The sequence below is a fragment of the Eretmochelys imbricata genome, chromosome 3, assembly GCF_965152235.1.
Source record: "Eretmochelys imbricata isolate rEreImb1 chromosome 3, rEreImb1.hap1, whole genome shotgun sequence".
Lineage (NCBI taxonomy): Eukaryota > Metazoa > Chordata > Testudines > Cheloniidae > Eretmochelys > Eretmochelys imbricata.
The window spans coordinates 98,045,381-98,058,149 of record NC_135574.1 but is presented as its reverse complement, the minus strand read 5'-3'; the positions used below and the strand labels follow the sequence as shown (position 1 = coordinate 98,058,149).

At 41.0% G+C, this 12,769-nt stretch overlaps 1 protein-coding gene across 1 annotated transcript in view; it reads left to right on the top strand.

Annotated features, from left to right (window-relative positions):
• Positions 1-12,769, top strand: part of PTPRK (protein tyrosine phosphatase receptor type K) — a 590,849-nt gene that overhangs the window by 238,360 nt on the left and 339,720 nt on the right. The gene's annotated exons all lie outside the window — the stretch shown is intronic.

The window sequence follows — 12,769 nt, the reverse complement described above, 5'->3', positions numbered from 1 at the left end:
TCATCATTTATTCTAATTTTTCTCTTTGATATAAATTTCCCAGACTACTAAATTAATCTCAGTAACAAAGGACAGTAGTTGACCTTTGTTTCTGAGTGGTACTGTCGCAGTGTTGGTTTCAGGATACTAGAGAGACAAGGTGGGTGAGGTAATATCTTTTATTGGACCAACTTCTGTTGGTGAAAGAAACAAGTTTTGTTTGTGAGTTCTTTTGAAAAATTGGTCTGAAATCCAGAAATGGAAAACTAATAGTCTGCATCTCTAGCCAGCTTAGCTTTTAAACTTGAGGAAACATGACCGTGATTTCTCAAAAGCTGGAAGTATTAGATGTACAGGTACAGGTCAGGAAAGCTGTTCTGGTCATTAATCAAGGAAATTGTTGAATCAGATTTTCAGATGTGCAGGGTGCAGGATTAAGGAGGAGTTAGATGAGAGCACCTGAAATATTTATGTAAAATTCAACGTTGTCTCTTTCTAAGAAGTCAGCAATCAATAAAGGTTTTATTACCTGATTATTTGCTTTTAATGTGTGGTAACTTGGTGCTTTAAAAATACACAGGCTGAGAGATGTCACCCCCGCAAGCTCTGTGAAATAGTCTGAGATAAATATAAAGATGAGAGCTGAAGGATGATTACATTATGAGAAATATTGGCCTCTAAAAGTGAACTACAGAGACTTTTAAAAAAACAAAACAAAACTTGTTTGTAAGACACCAAAAGAAAGAGAAAAAGCTGTCTTTAAAAAGAAAAAAGAAAAAAAACTATTGTATTTTAACAAAATTGAAACTATAATGATCTCAGCTCTTGAAGAATCAGTACAGCCAACTTCTGGGTTTTGTATTGTGTAAACAACCACCTCCATGAATATTTGTTGGAACTAGGAGTCCTAGAGGCGCTGCTGCACCCGCTGCTTGAGGTAGTAATAACAACCCAAATACATGGTTCCCGCATTCAGTATCCCCCTTATAAAAATTGTTCCAGCACCACTGCCTCCACCCTTCACACTCTTTTTTGTCTCTCACCCCCCAACACCCCCCCCCCCCACACACACACAAAGTATAATCTTGAAGTCGTGATCAAATAGAATCTGGGGACCTTCCCTCTCAGTTTGATTTTCATATAGTTTTGAACCTAGCTTTTATGCACTTGCTGCAGCTCCATGCATATATCTGGTACTCAGATACCTGGTTTTCTCATCAATTCCTGGTACGTACATGTGTGTTTGAAATTTATGCCCTTATTGTTTTTAAAATGAATGGTGTACTTCTCCTGACCAGTAGCTCATTCTTTTTAACCCTTTATCAGAGTGCAGGCAAAGACATGTATATAATTTATGAACTTCCCCCCTCCCAACTCAAAAATGGCTAAGCCAATTTTTTTGCAGCTTTTATTTTTTGAATGGAGGTTAACTATACAGAAATTGCAGCCCTACCTCCTTTCACTAGTCTTTTGAGAGTACTGAGAAAGTGAAAGTACTAGGTCAGGGTGTTGACACATCAAGTCTATAGTTTAAACATCTCACATTTTGAGGGAGCTAATGAATGTCACAAATGAGAATAGCTATATTATTTTTTCTTTTGGGAACTTTCAGAGAAGTGAGTAATTTTCAACCAAACTATCTTAAAATATCCTCGGATTTCTGATCATTGTGGCCTGTTATGCTACCCTCTCTGGCGTATGGTATCTTTTACCTTAGATCTCAACTTCATTCATTTTAGTTGTAGCAACCACATCTCATAATCTTGGGGTGTTGAGGGTATTGTTACAAAGAGAATAAGGTACATTTAATTGGGGCTTTTAAAATTAAAGTTAGCATACTTTGGATGGTTCTGATTCTTTTTTTCAGTCTCCTGACACACTAACAATAATTACTTTTTTCATTTTGCTGAATCAATAGGTTCACTTCTGTTTTTTTTACTTCAGATAACGACATTTGTAATAAGAAGTGAGAAATACAGGAGAGAGAAAACATATTAATTAATTAAAAAAATATTCCCCTGGGAGTTTCTAGATGCAGGAAGCTGTTCCCAGAACATTCTGTCCCTATACAAATTACTAGTTCACTTTGTGAATTGTGTTCAGAGGGCCAGCACGTGGCCAGTCCCAATGCTACCAACCCCAAGCATTTAAAAATTAATGAGTCAGCTCCCAACTCATGAAATTGACTTAAAAATAAGGATGTATTAAAAATAACAAATCTTGGGTTATTCATTTACTTTTTGTTTGTTTGTTTTGGAGCGTTTAGGGTTCACATTTTCAAGCTTTTGTTTGCAACAACGTGGACTAGAAACGTTTTTAATTGAAGCTGAGATTCTCAGTATTGCTGATCCCAAGGCTAAAAACATCTCACACCAGACCCTCCAAAATCCGAGAGTTGAAGCAGGGTTTATGTGGTGCATCCATCTTGTGCTGTGCGCATAGTTGAAATCACTCTCTCTATACGTACTTTCCATTCTAAGTTTACCACTTCAAAATGGCTATAAAGTATTTAGCCATTTCATAGGAAGGCTGGAAGAGAGGGGTTTCAGAAATGGTCTGTTAATGCATGACAGGAGGGGAAGAGTTTATCTCTGAAAAAAATAGTTTAACTGGATTTGAGTGGAACCATCTTTCTTTTTTCTTTAATACTATTGCTATCAAAGTGTGCAGGGGTTGGCGGGGGGGACGGGGACATACTCTTTGTCATTGTATGTTGCCTTTGTTAATGTAGAGATTCCACTCTCATAATTTTCTCCTCATAAGGAACAGAAACTCTTAAAACTGGTGGCATCAGCAGCACTGTGATAACTGAACACTTGTTTTGCACCAAAATTCTACTTGTCCTGCCCCGATAGCAGATGATGATCTTGCCAGCAAGTTAAAGAAGTATGGGCTGGGTGAATGGACTATAATAAGGTGGATAGAAAGCTGGCTAGATTGTCGGGCTCAACAGGTAGTGATCAATGGCTCCATGTCTAGTTGGCAGCCGGTATCAAGTGGAGTGCCCCAAGGGTCAGTCCTGGGACTGGTTTTGTTCAATATCTTCATAAATGATCTGGAGGATGGTGTGGATTGCACCCTCAGCAAGTTTGCAGATGACACTAAACTGGGAGGAGAGGTAGATACACTGGAGGGTAGGGATAGGATACAGAGGGACCTAGACAAATTGGAGGGTTGGTCCAAAAGAAATCTGATGAGGTTCAACAAGGACAAGTGCAGAGTCCTGCACTTAGGATGGAAGAATGCCATGCACCGCTACAGACTAGGGACCGAATGGCTTGGCAGCAGTTCTGCAGAAAAGGACCTAAGGGTTACAATGGATGAGAAGCTGGATATGAGTCAACAGTGTGCCCTTGCTGCCAAGAAGGCCAATAGCATTTTGGGCTGTATAAGTAGGGGCATTGCCAGCAGATCGAGGGACGTGATCGTTTCCCTCTATTTGACACTGGTGAGGCCTCATCTGGAGTACTGTGTCCAGTTTTGGGCCCCACACTACAAGAAGGATGTGGAAAAATTGGAAAGAGTCCAGAGGAGGGCAACAAAAATGATTAGGGGACTGGAACACATGACTTATGAGGAGAGGCTGAGGGAACTGGGGATGTTTAGTCTACAGAAGAGAAGAATGAGGGGGGATTTGATAGCTGCTTTCAACTACCTGAAAGGGGGTTCCAAAGAGGATGGCTCTAGACTGTTCTCAGTGGTAGCAGATGACAGAACAAGGAGTAATGGTCTCAAGTTGCAGTGGGGGTGGTTTAGGTTGGATATTAGGAAAAACTTTTTCACTATGAGGGTGGTGAAACACTGGAATGCGTTACCTAGGGAGGTGGTAGAATCTCCTTCCTTAGAAGTTTTTAAGGTCAGGCTTGACAAAGCCATGGCTGGGATGATTTAATTGGGGATCGGTCCTGCTTTGAGCAGGGGGTTGGACTAGATGACCTCCTGAGGTCCCTTCCAACCCTGATATTCTATGATCTTAGAATTCTCCCTCAGGCCATTCACATTTTTCTTACCTCCTTTCCCCAACTTTTGGGGCATTTAACATATATTTTTTGCTCTGGCTTTATTTAAATATTTATTTTGGAATTGAGGAGAATCTTGAATTTAATGAAGAATATAAGAAAATGGCAGTGCAAAAATCAAGGAGCAAGGTGGTCAGAGGAGCAAGAAGAGAATTTTGGGTGCTGGATTTTGGGTAGACTGAAGTCTGTGCGAGGGAACAATGGAGATAGGAGGTCAGTAATCAGTGGAACAGTTCTGTATAGAAAGAGCATCCCAAGGAAGTAAGCCAGTTTGTTCCTCATGTCAGGCAGTGCTGTTCTTTAACCAGTCATTGTCAACTGGTGGCTGTTTGGTTTGTCTTTGTGAAACGGCTTTATATTTACTTTATTGATCTGTAGCATGCCTGTTGCCATAGCAGAGAGGAATTTATTTACAAAGCTAAAATATGTAACTTAAACTACACTCAATGGCAGCAGAGCAAGATCTGCTACTGCCTACAGAAATGTTATCAGCTGTAATGTTTCATTCCTTAGCAAATGACAAACAAAACCAATAAAAGTTAACCGAACATGTGTCTTGCATCATTCTCTGAAGCTTATTAGACTTGGACTTTGGGAGATTAGCTAGGGGAATGAAGTCCGGAGGCAGTGGTCTTCAAAGGAGAGTGCTGACCTTGCTCCTGGAAGATCCAGCCCCAGCAAGAATTTCTGAACACTGCCAGAAGGCAACAGATTGAGAGATTTTTGTCTGCAATAACCAGTGTGACGGGGTCGGGCCAGATGGCTACAGGAGAGTACTAGAAGGCAGATATATTAGCCCCAGGTTAAGTAGGTCCCTTTTCCCTGTGTAAGATAACAGGGAAGGTTCCAGAACAATCAAGAACCTTCTGGAGACAATTAAGACAGACAGGCTGATTAGAACACCTGCAGCCAATCAAGAAGCTGCTAGAATCAATTCAGGCAGGCTAATCAGGGCACCTAGGTTTAAAAAGGAGCTCACTTCAGTTTGTGGTGCACGTGTGAGGAGCTGGGAGCAAGAGGCACTAGGAGCTGAGAGTGAGAACGCGGACTGTTAGAGGACTGAGGTGTACAAGCATTATCGGACACCAGGAGGAAGGTCCTATGGTGAGGATAAAGAAGGTGTTGGGAGGAGGCCATGGGGAAGTATCCCAGGGAGTTGTAGCTGTCGCACAGCTGTTCCAGGAGGCACTCTAGACCGCTGCATTCCATAGGGCCCTGGGCTGAAACCCGGAGTAGAGGGCGGGCCCGGGTTCCCCCCAAACTTCCCATCTCCTGGTCAGACACAGGAGGAGTTGACCTGGACTGTGGGTTCACAAAAACGGCCAAGCTGAGGGCTGCCGTGAAGCTCCAAGGTGAGCAAATCCGCCAATAAGCGCAAGACCCACCAAGGTAGAGGAGGAACTTTGTCACATCAGGTTCCAGACCATTTAATAGTAATATTGAGGGGGGCTGTTAAAGGGGCAGAGAAAGTTGGGAGAGTGGGGAAAAAGCTTTCCAAAAGGAAAAGAATAAGTTTTGTAACAAATTAAGAGGATAAAGGATTCCTTCTGGCAACAAGGGGAAACCTGGGGAATTCACTCTTCCACATAGAGGATATCAGAGTCGCTTCAGCACCAGGGAACAGTTAGAGGAAAGAGGAAAAACAAACCTCATCATATATGAATTCTAAAGTGCAAGTTACAGTAAGCAATATTTTTGGCCTAACTCTAAATAGTAAGGGAAATTCTAGTTTACATTTTTTTACTGTACTCTGATATCTAGTTCTTAGTAATTCAGTATATTCAAAAAATCCAGATTAGTACTGTATATAAAGCAATATTTATTTTTATTATACTCATTGCTTCCTTTAAAATATTTTATCCACATTCTTAACTTTTATTCAACATCAGTTGCTGAATATTTTTAGAAGATGGTGAAAAATGGAAATAAGGAAGAGGAACATTCTGAATTTCTTGTACCAAATTTGGCTTCTTATTTTTTGCTACACTGAATTGACAATTTCAAGCTGTTCGTAGCAGACAGATATCCATGTTACAAAACCATCACCTTCTTTACCACTGTTATTAACACACACATTAACTCTCTGAATGGTGAGGATGGATTGGATATGGAGAATGGAGTGCTATTTGACTTTTGGAAGTAGCCCTTCCAGAATAGGATTGAAGGACATTGATAGAGGGGTTTAAGTGTTTTGTAGATAAAATAAAGGACATTAGTCTTCAGGGCTAACAGTCTGCTATCCTTAATAAGCTTATTTGTATAGTGCTGTAGATATACATTGCATCGCTTCAAGATAAATATTGCCTAACAAAAAAGACCCTTCCTCAAAGAGCTTATAAATGTAAAGTATGACTCAGTAGACTACAAAACAAACAAAGGGTAGGATGTGGTCTTGATAAACAGAATGATTCACTGACCATTTTTTTTAAAGTGTCTGTATTTCTGGTAACATTTGATTTGATGCATGGACAATGTCTCTTAATAGAGTTTTCCTTTGTTTACATCGTTAGGCTTCAATTACATTTTTTCTTCAACAGGCACTTGCCATTAGCTGTCGAGTTCAAATAGTTTCCTTTGTGATCACTATCATACAGGCCTATAAATCTGTACAGTTTTATGTGAAATAATTAATTAGTGTCCCTAGCTGGCAACTGCTGGTTCTTTGGTTTCTTATAATTAAATGGTGTAAGTTGTTTACTGGTGTGTTAAATCCATTTGACAGCATTTCATGTGCTGTTATTTTCCTTCATCTTAGTTTGCAAAATTCAGTAACTATTTAGAAACTAACTGCCATGGTCCAGTTCAGTGCATTTGTGTCAAGTTGAATGACTCCGTTAGAACAGGTGATGATTGAACCTTGCAATTTCTGGTTTGCAGGAAATTTTGGCACTTTGAAATTTGGCATTGCTCTGATTTCTACTAAAATTGACATTTTTTCTAAAAATGTCCTGTAAAGTGGAAATGCCAAAGGGAAAAAAATGAAAATAAAATGGGAAAAAAGGTTGTTACAGACACACCAGCACATGGTAGTTTCAGAAGGAAAAATGCTCTTAAGGACCCTGGCTGCTGCTGAGTGTACTTGACATGATTCTTGTCACTTTCACTGCTGCCCACCACTGAATAACAATGGTGAAACTAACATTACACCCAGAGAAACTGCCCTGACTTCCAGTTCACACAGAACTTCTGGACTCTTAGGGCTACTGGGGCAGCCCAGGGAGTCAGCTGACTTGGGAGTCTGGAAGCCGTGGCCTTGGTGATGCTGCCATGGAGCTATAGACCTGGGAAGCCCTGAGAACTCCAGCTGAATGTTGGTTAGAGCCCAGTGCTCTCAGGGTTACCAGACTGTGACAGGAAGCCCTGCAGTTCCCAGCTCTGGGGCAGTCTGCCCCATGTGTCTGTTTCAAAGACGTGCACTCTGGAAGCCTTGCGGTCTCTGACCCCAGAACAGTCTACGTGGCTGCTTCAGAGCTGTGGACCTTGCTTGAACCCCAGGTCCCCAGCAGCCTGCCTGGTGAACTGACAGGAAACCAGTCAGGTTTCAGGAAAGCATTTTGGGTTTGACAAATTAGCAGTGCTGATACTCTATTTAGAACTATCCTGTGAGAACCTCTCATTCCCTCAACTGCAGTGAGATGTTTGTTTTTGAAATATTAACCCAGAATATTTGTGCCTCAGAATTGCTCTCTCCGTATAGCAAGGTCTCTTGATAAGTGCATTGCCGTCTACTAATGTGTCATGTAAGGTAATGCAATTCTGTAGCAAATATATAAAATAATTCTATCTGCAGGTCAGAAAGAAGCTGAATGGTGGAGATTGGGGCTCCGTCTTGGATTGATAGTCTAAGTGAGTTGGGAGCATTGAGGAGGCCATGGAAAGCTGCATGACCCTGGATCCAATAACCCTCTTATCCTCCACCCCCCAGGCAAATCGTGCATGTGTTCCCCATGACAGTGGGTAAAGCAGCAGGTGGCTTACAGAAAGTCTACTCCTGTAGCAGCCGCTTAGCTCAGCTGGCTGCAGTGGTAGCTCAAATGTACAAGGCTGGACTCATGCGGCAGCCTGCCAAACTGAGCTGCTTTGTTCTTCTGTGAAAGAACACTCAGCTCAGCCCTGTCTCCAGGAGCATGTGGCTTCTCGTGAACTGCAGGGAGGGAAGTGGGCTCCAAAAATTGGGGGGAAAAAGTCAGGACGAAATAAGTAAAAGTACAAATAAATAAAAAATAGGAAAAACACAGAAAAGGAGAGAAAGGAGGCAGGGAATGGACAGAAAGGGTAAGGGTGGTGGTGAACTTGGCAAAAATAGGTGTGAGGGGTTAAAGCTGCAGGAGGGTGTGCCAGTTTCAGTCCATGGCAATTGGCGGCTCCGAGAAAGCAGGCTGGGAACTATTCAGCTAGAAACACAGGAGTGAGTTTGAGCACTCTTATTTCAAGCCAACAGCTGATTGACTACATGGTATGTGCAGAAGAAGAGGAGGATCATTTACATTCCTTTGCGACTTGCTGTAGCCTTACAAGTTGATCATACTTAGTAAATTGGTTTTGCTAACAGAGTGAAAACAGCTTGCCAAGAAGTTCACTATATTGCACAGCAGCAAGAAGTATTGTCTGTTCAGCTTCTCTGTCTGCTTTCTCAAAGTTTATCTTTTTAAAGCGGATTAAACACTTACCTTGGAGATGTACCTGATTGCCAGACTTGTCACGGTTGTTTAGTGAACTATAGAAAGGTGTATAGAACAATTATTGATTCAGTAACACCATGTGTTTGTGGGTCAGAGAAATAGTTGATTAGAACATAGGCGGTAACTAGATCTATACAGTTGCCCTTAAACAAAGATTATTTATCGTTTATCTGACTATTAAACAAGGTATCCGTCTTTGAAAAATAACTTCACAGAGCTGAGGAAGCCCCATCGCTTAGACCAGACAAAACATACAATATGTTGTAGGAAATAAATCTACCCTGGCAGGAAGCTAGACTAGCTGAAGTACTAGGCATTTCCTGTGTCTAGTGAAGAGAAAACACATCGCCTTCTGGGTAGGAAATGAGATTTAGACCTTATTCAGCAAACCGTCCCTATTCAACAAAGCATTGAAGCATGTGTGCTTAACTTTAAGCACTTGCTTAAGTCACAATGACTTTGATGGGGTTTAAGCATATGCTTAAGGATAAGCTGGTGATTTAAGTATTTTGCTGAATCATGGACTTGATATTTAGGATGTCTTTCTGACTCTGTTTCTGACTCTGTGACTTTGGACAAATCATTTACATACGGATTTTTTCCCCCTTACCATCTATATAATGAAGATACTTTCCAACCACACAAGTGTGCAATGAGGCAAAATTCATTAATATAAAATATTGTGAGAGCCATGGAATGCGATGTGCTGTACAAATCCATAGCGTTATTAATGTCCATGATTCTATTATGAACTTCATAAGAAATTTAACATTTGATGTTTTGTTCTGTAGTTACAGTATTTAAAACTGATTTCTCATGAACAAAAGGAAGAAATGTTAAGTAGGAGGGGCAGAAGGCATTTAAAAATCTTTTTAAGGGGACAGCACAAAGGTACAAAATTTAGCTTTTCTGTGCTTTTCTCCCAAACTAATAGAAATTTTAAGACCTTTAAAGATGACTTCAACCTTGACAATGTCTCTTTTTAATATAAATTTTAACTTAATTTGATTAGAAATGAGGGTAAACATGGGAAATATAAAATTATCCTCTTAAAAATTAGTGTTGACACCTACACTGTCTCCTCTTGAAGTGTCTGTCTTAATGATTAATTCTCAAATCACTTTTGCACAAGTCAGTTACTATAGTATGTGCAGTAAAGGTCACCACCTCTTTAGTTTGTCAGTGATTATTACTGTTAAATGTCCTTGCCATACTTGATTGTTGAACTACATGTTACATGGCCACAAATATTTTTCAGAGTCTCTGGTCTTGTTGGTTAAACGGTGAAAAGGACATCAAATAATTACAGGAGGATTAAAGTGATAGCTGTGTGTAAATTCAGATTTACTTTACAAAGGATTTGTCTACACAGGGACATCCAGGAAATTAACTAAAGGTGTGAATTTGAAGTGGATTAGTTAAACCACATTAAACCTGCCATTCAGAATTATAGTGGCCTTAATTCAGTTTACTCCCAAAGTGAATTAAACTAAATTAAACTAAACCAAATTAAGGCCACTTTAATTCTGGATAACAGCATTCACACACGGATTTAATACAGTTTAACTAATCCATTTAAAAGTCACACCTTTAGTTAGTTCAGATTAATTTTCCTGGATGTCCGTCCCCATGTACACAAGCCCTAAGATTTTCTCTATTCAAGTTTCTTGTGTCTTTTAATTTTAAAGAGGTTGTTGTATATATATCAATTGCCATTAAAGGCTTTGTTTTCAAGTGGTCATTTAGTTTCACTCATTGAATATAAAATTCAGTAAATTGATCTGTGAGGACATGGTGTGGTTCTTATTATAAACTCAGAGCCATTAAAATGGTATTTTTACTGGATAAAAATAGCTGTCCTGTGTTGTACTTTTTGTGTGTAACGTTTAACAACAGTAGAGTTGGAGATATTTACAGAAAACATATATTTCTGGAAATGCTACCTGCATTTGCAAGATTTTATCTGCATAAATATGATGCAAACTAGAGGACACTAGCCGGATTTGGTCAAAACTTCTACTTGCCTGAGCACCCCTGGTTACAAGTGTGCTTTGATTTTGGATACGTTTGAAATAGTGATTTTCCACTCCCTGCCTTTTTACAATACATGTGAGGTCTTTCTCAGTTGCCATTAATGTAAGATGTGCTTTCCTGAGGATGACCAGTGCCATGTATGCCTTCCTCACAGTTCCTAGTATTCAGAGGCTGCAAATTCTGTTTCTGGTGTTGCCAATTGCATTGGGAATACTTGTAACAGCTGAAGTCACTTGGCAGATATCCTATGCAGATGGCTGAGACTGCTGTATAAAGCATGCAATGTGCTTATATCGGTTCGGCCCTTTACCAGAGTATGAGGATGGTTATCCGTGCTCTTGATTGGATTACTATAATGAGTCTTTATAGGGCTATTCTTGGAGACCTCATGAAAATTTCAGCTGGCACAGAATAGCTTCAGTACACCTGTGCTCCACTGCCTTCTGTGCCCTCTGGGCACTAGGTAACTTTACCAAAACAATTTCCTCTGTTGCTGCCACCAGTTTGGCTAATTGTAGCTGGACCCGATTTGACCATGGCAATTAAAACTACTAACAGTAGATGAAAGTCCTCTTCTGTCTTTGGACTTGGTGGTTAAGGCAGTGATGGAAAATAAGATCACATCTAAAAATAACTCTTCAGTGATGTGTTTTTTTTAAAGTGCCTGTGTGGGAATTTTGCCAGGGGAACCAACCATCTGTAACTGGTTGTTGCTTCTCCTCCCTTCATTAGAGATAGGTAGCACTGTCTGTCTCCTTTACCAATCACAGCAAACTTTCTCTCAGTTCAAGTCTCTACTTCATAGTGGCACAGGAAGCTTGCTCAAATTTTGCGTCAGCCTGCTGGTGCGGGAGGTTTTGAAAAGGTATAGAGAATCGTATAAGGCGTGCAGATCAAGGATAATGGCCTGGTTCTTTCTTCCCTTCCTGCAACCGTAACTCATCCCGTTCCCCAGAAAACAACCTTAGGTCAAGGCCATGCTCATTTGGTGATGCCAAAACAAGAGGTCTCTCCTCTTTGGAATGCAGCAGTGTTGAGACAAAGACCCTGGAGAAGCATCCATTTCACTTGGAGGAGCCAAGAGTCCCCAGTCCAGCTGGAGTTAAGCCTTTGATCACCTCTATCCTTAACTTGACTGTGGAGGAAGGTATTAGGAGATGGGGGTTTTGGAGGTGGTAATTCTGATGCATGGACAGAGGAGCTGTAGCACTCCATAAAGGCAGTGTGTCTAACAGGCTGTCTCGACCTCCAGGAGTTTTACTTGAATTGTCATGTCAAGCAGCATCTTTTGGACAGACCCCAACAATGGACATGTTTTGTGATACTGACAAATCCCAGATTCCCCCTGTTCTTAGTGCTCGTGCTAATGCAGTTATTTACAGGGGGTTGAAGATGGGGTGCTGCTGCTGCACAGGGAGAAAGAGGCAAAAAGCTTTGCGACAGATCCAATACTATTTGTGTCTAAGGGACCCAGTCAGAGCAGCTCATTCTATATTGATAAGCACCTATGCAGAAACTAAATTTACAAAAGTAAGGCCACAAAGAAGATAGGGGAGGTGAAGATACGGATCTGTTACAACCATCTTTTAATCATTGCACAGAACACACACACTGTTGTTTTACCATTAGAATTTGGCAAACCTTTCAAAGTGTTCAGGATTGAGATTAAGTATATTGTAGGCAGTGACATGCAAGTTTTTCTGTTGCACAAACTACATTAAGTGCCCAGTAGTCAGTGCTTTTTGCAATTGGTGGTTTCCATTGCTTTTGTTCATTTATAGCAGTGGTGCCCAAATTTCTCCTGTCATGCCTCCCTTACCAGTAATGGAATGTGTCCGTGCTCTCTCTCTCTCTCTCCACCCTCCCCACCCCCCCATTACTGCACAGTTGGGTCAGCAGAGGCCTTTGGGCTGAAGGTGGAGCTGTGGCTGGGGATAGAACTGGGGCAGAGAGGGAATGAGGGCAGAGCTGGTCTGGGGGAGGAGTTGGGGATAGAGTGGAGCTGTGGCTGGGGCCAGAGCTGGGCTGTGGGCGGAGTGGAACTTCAGCAGGAGG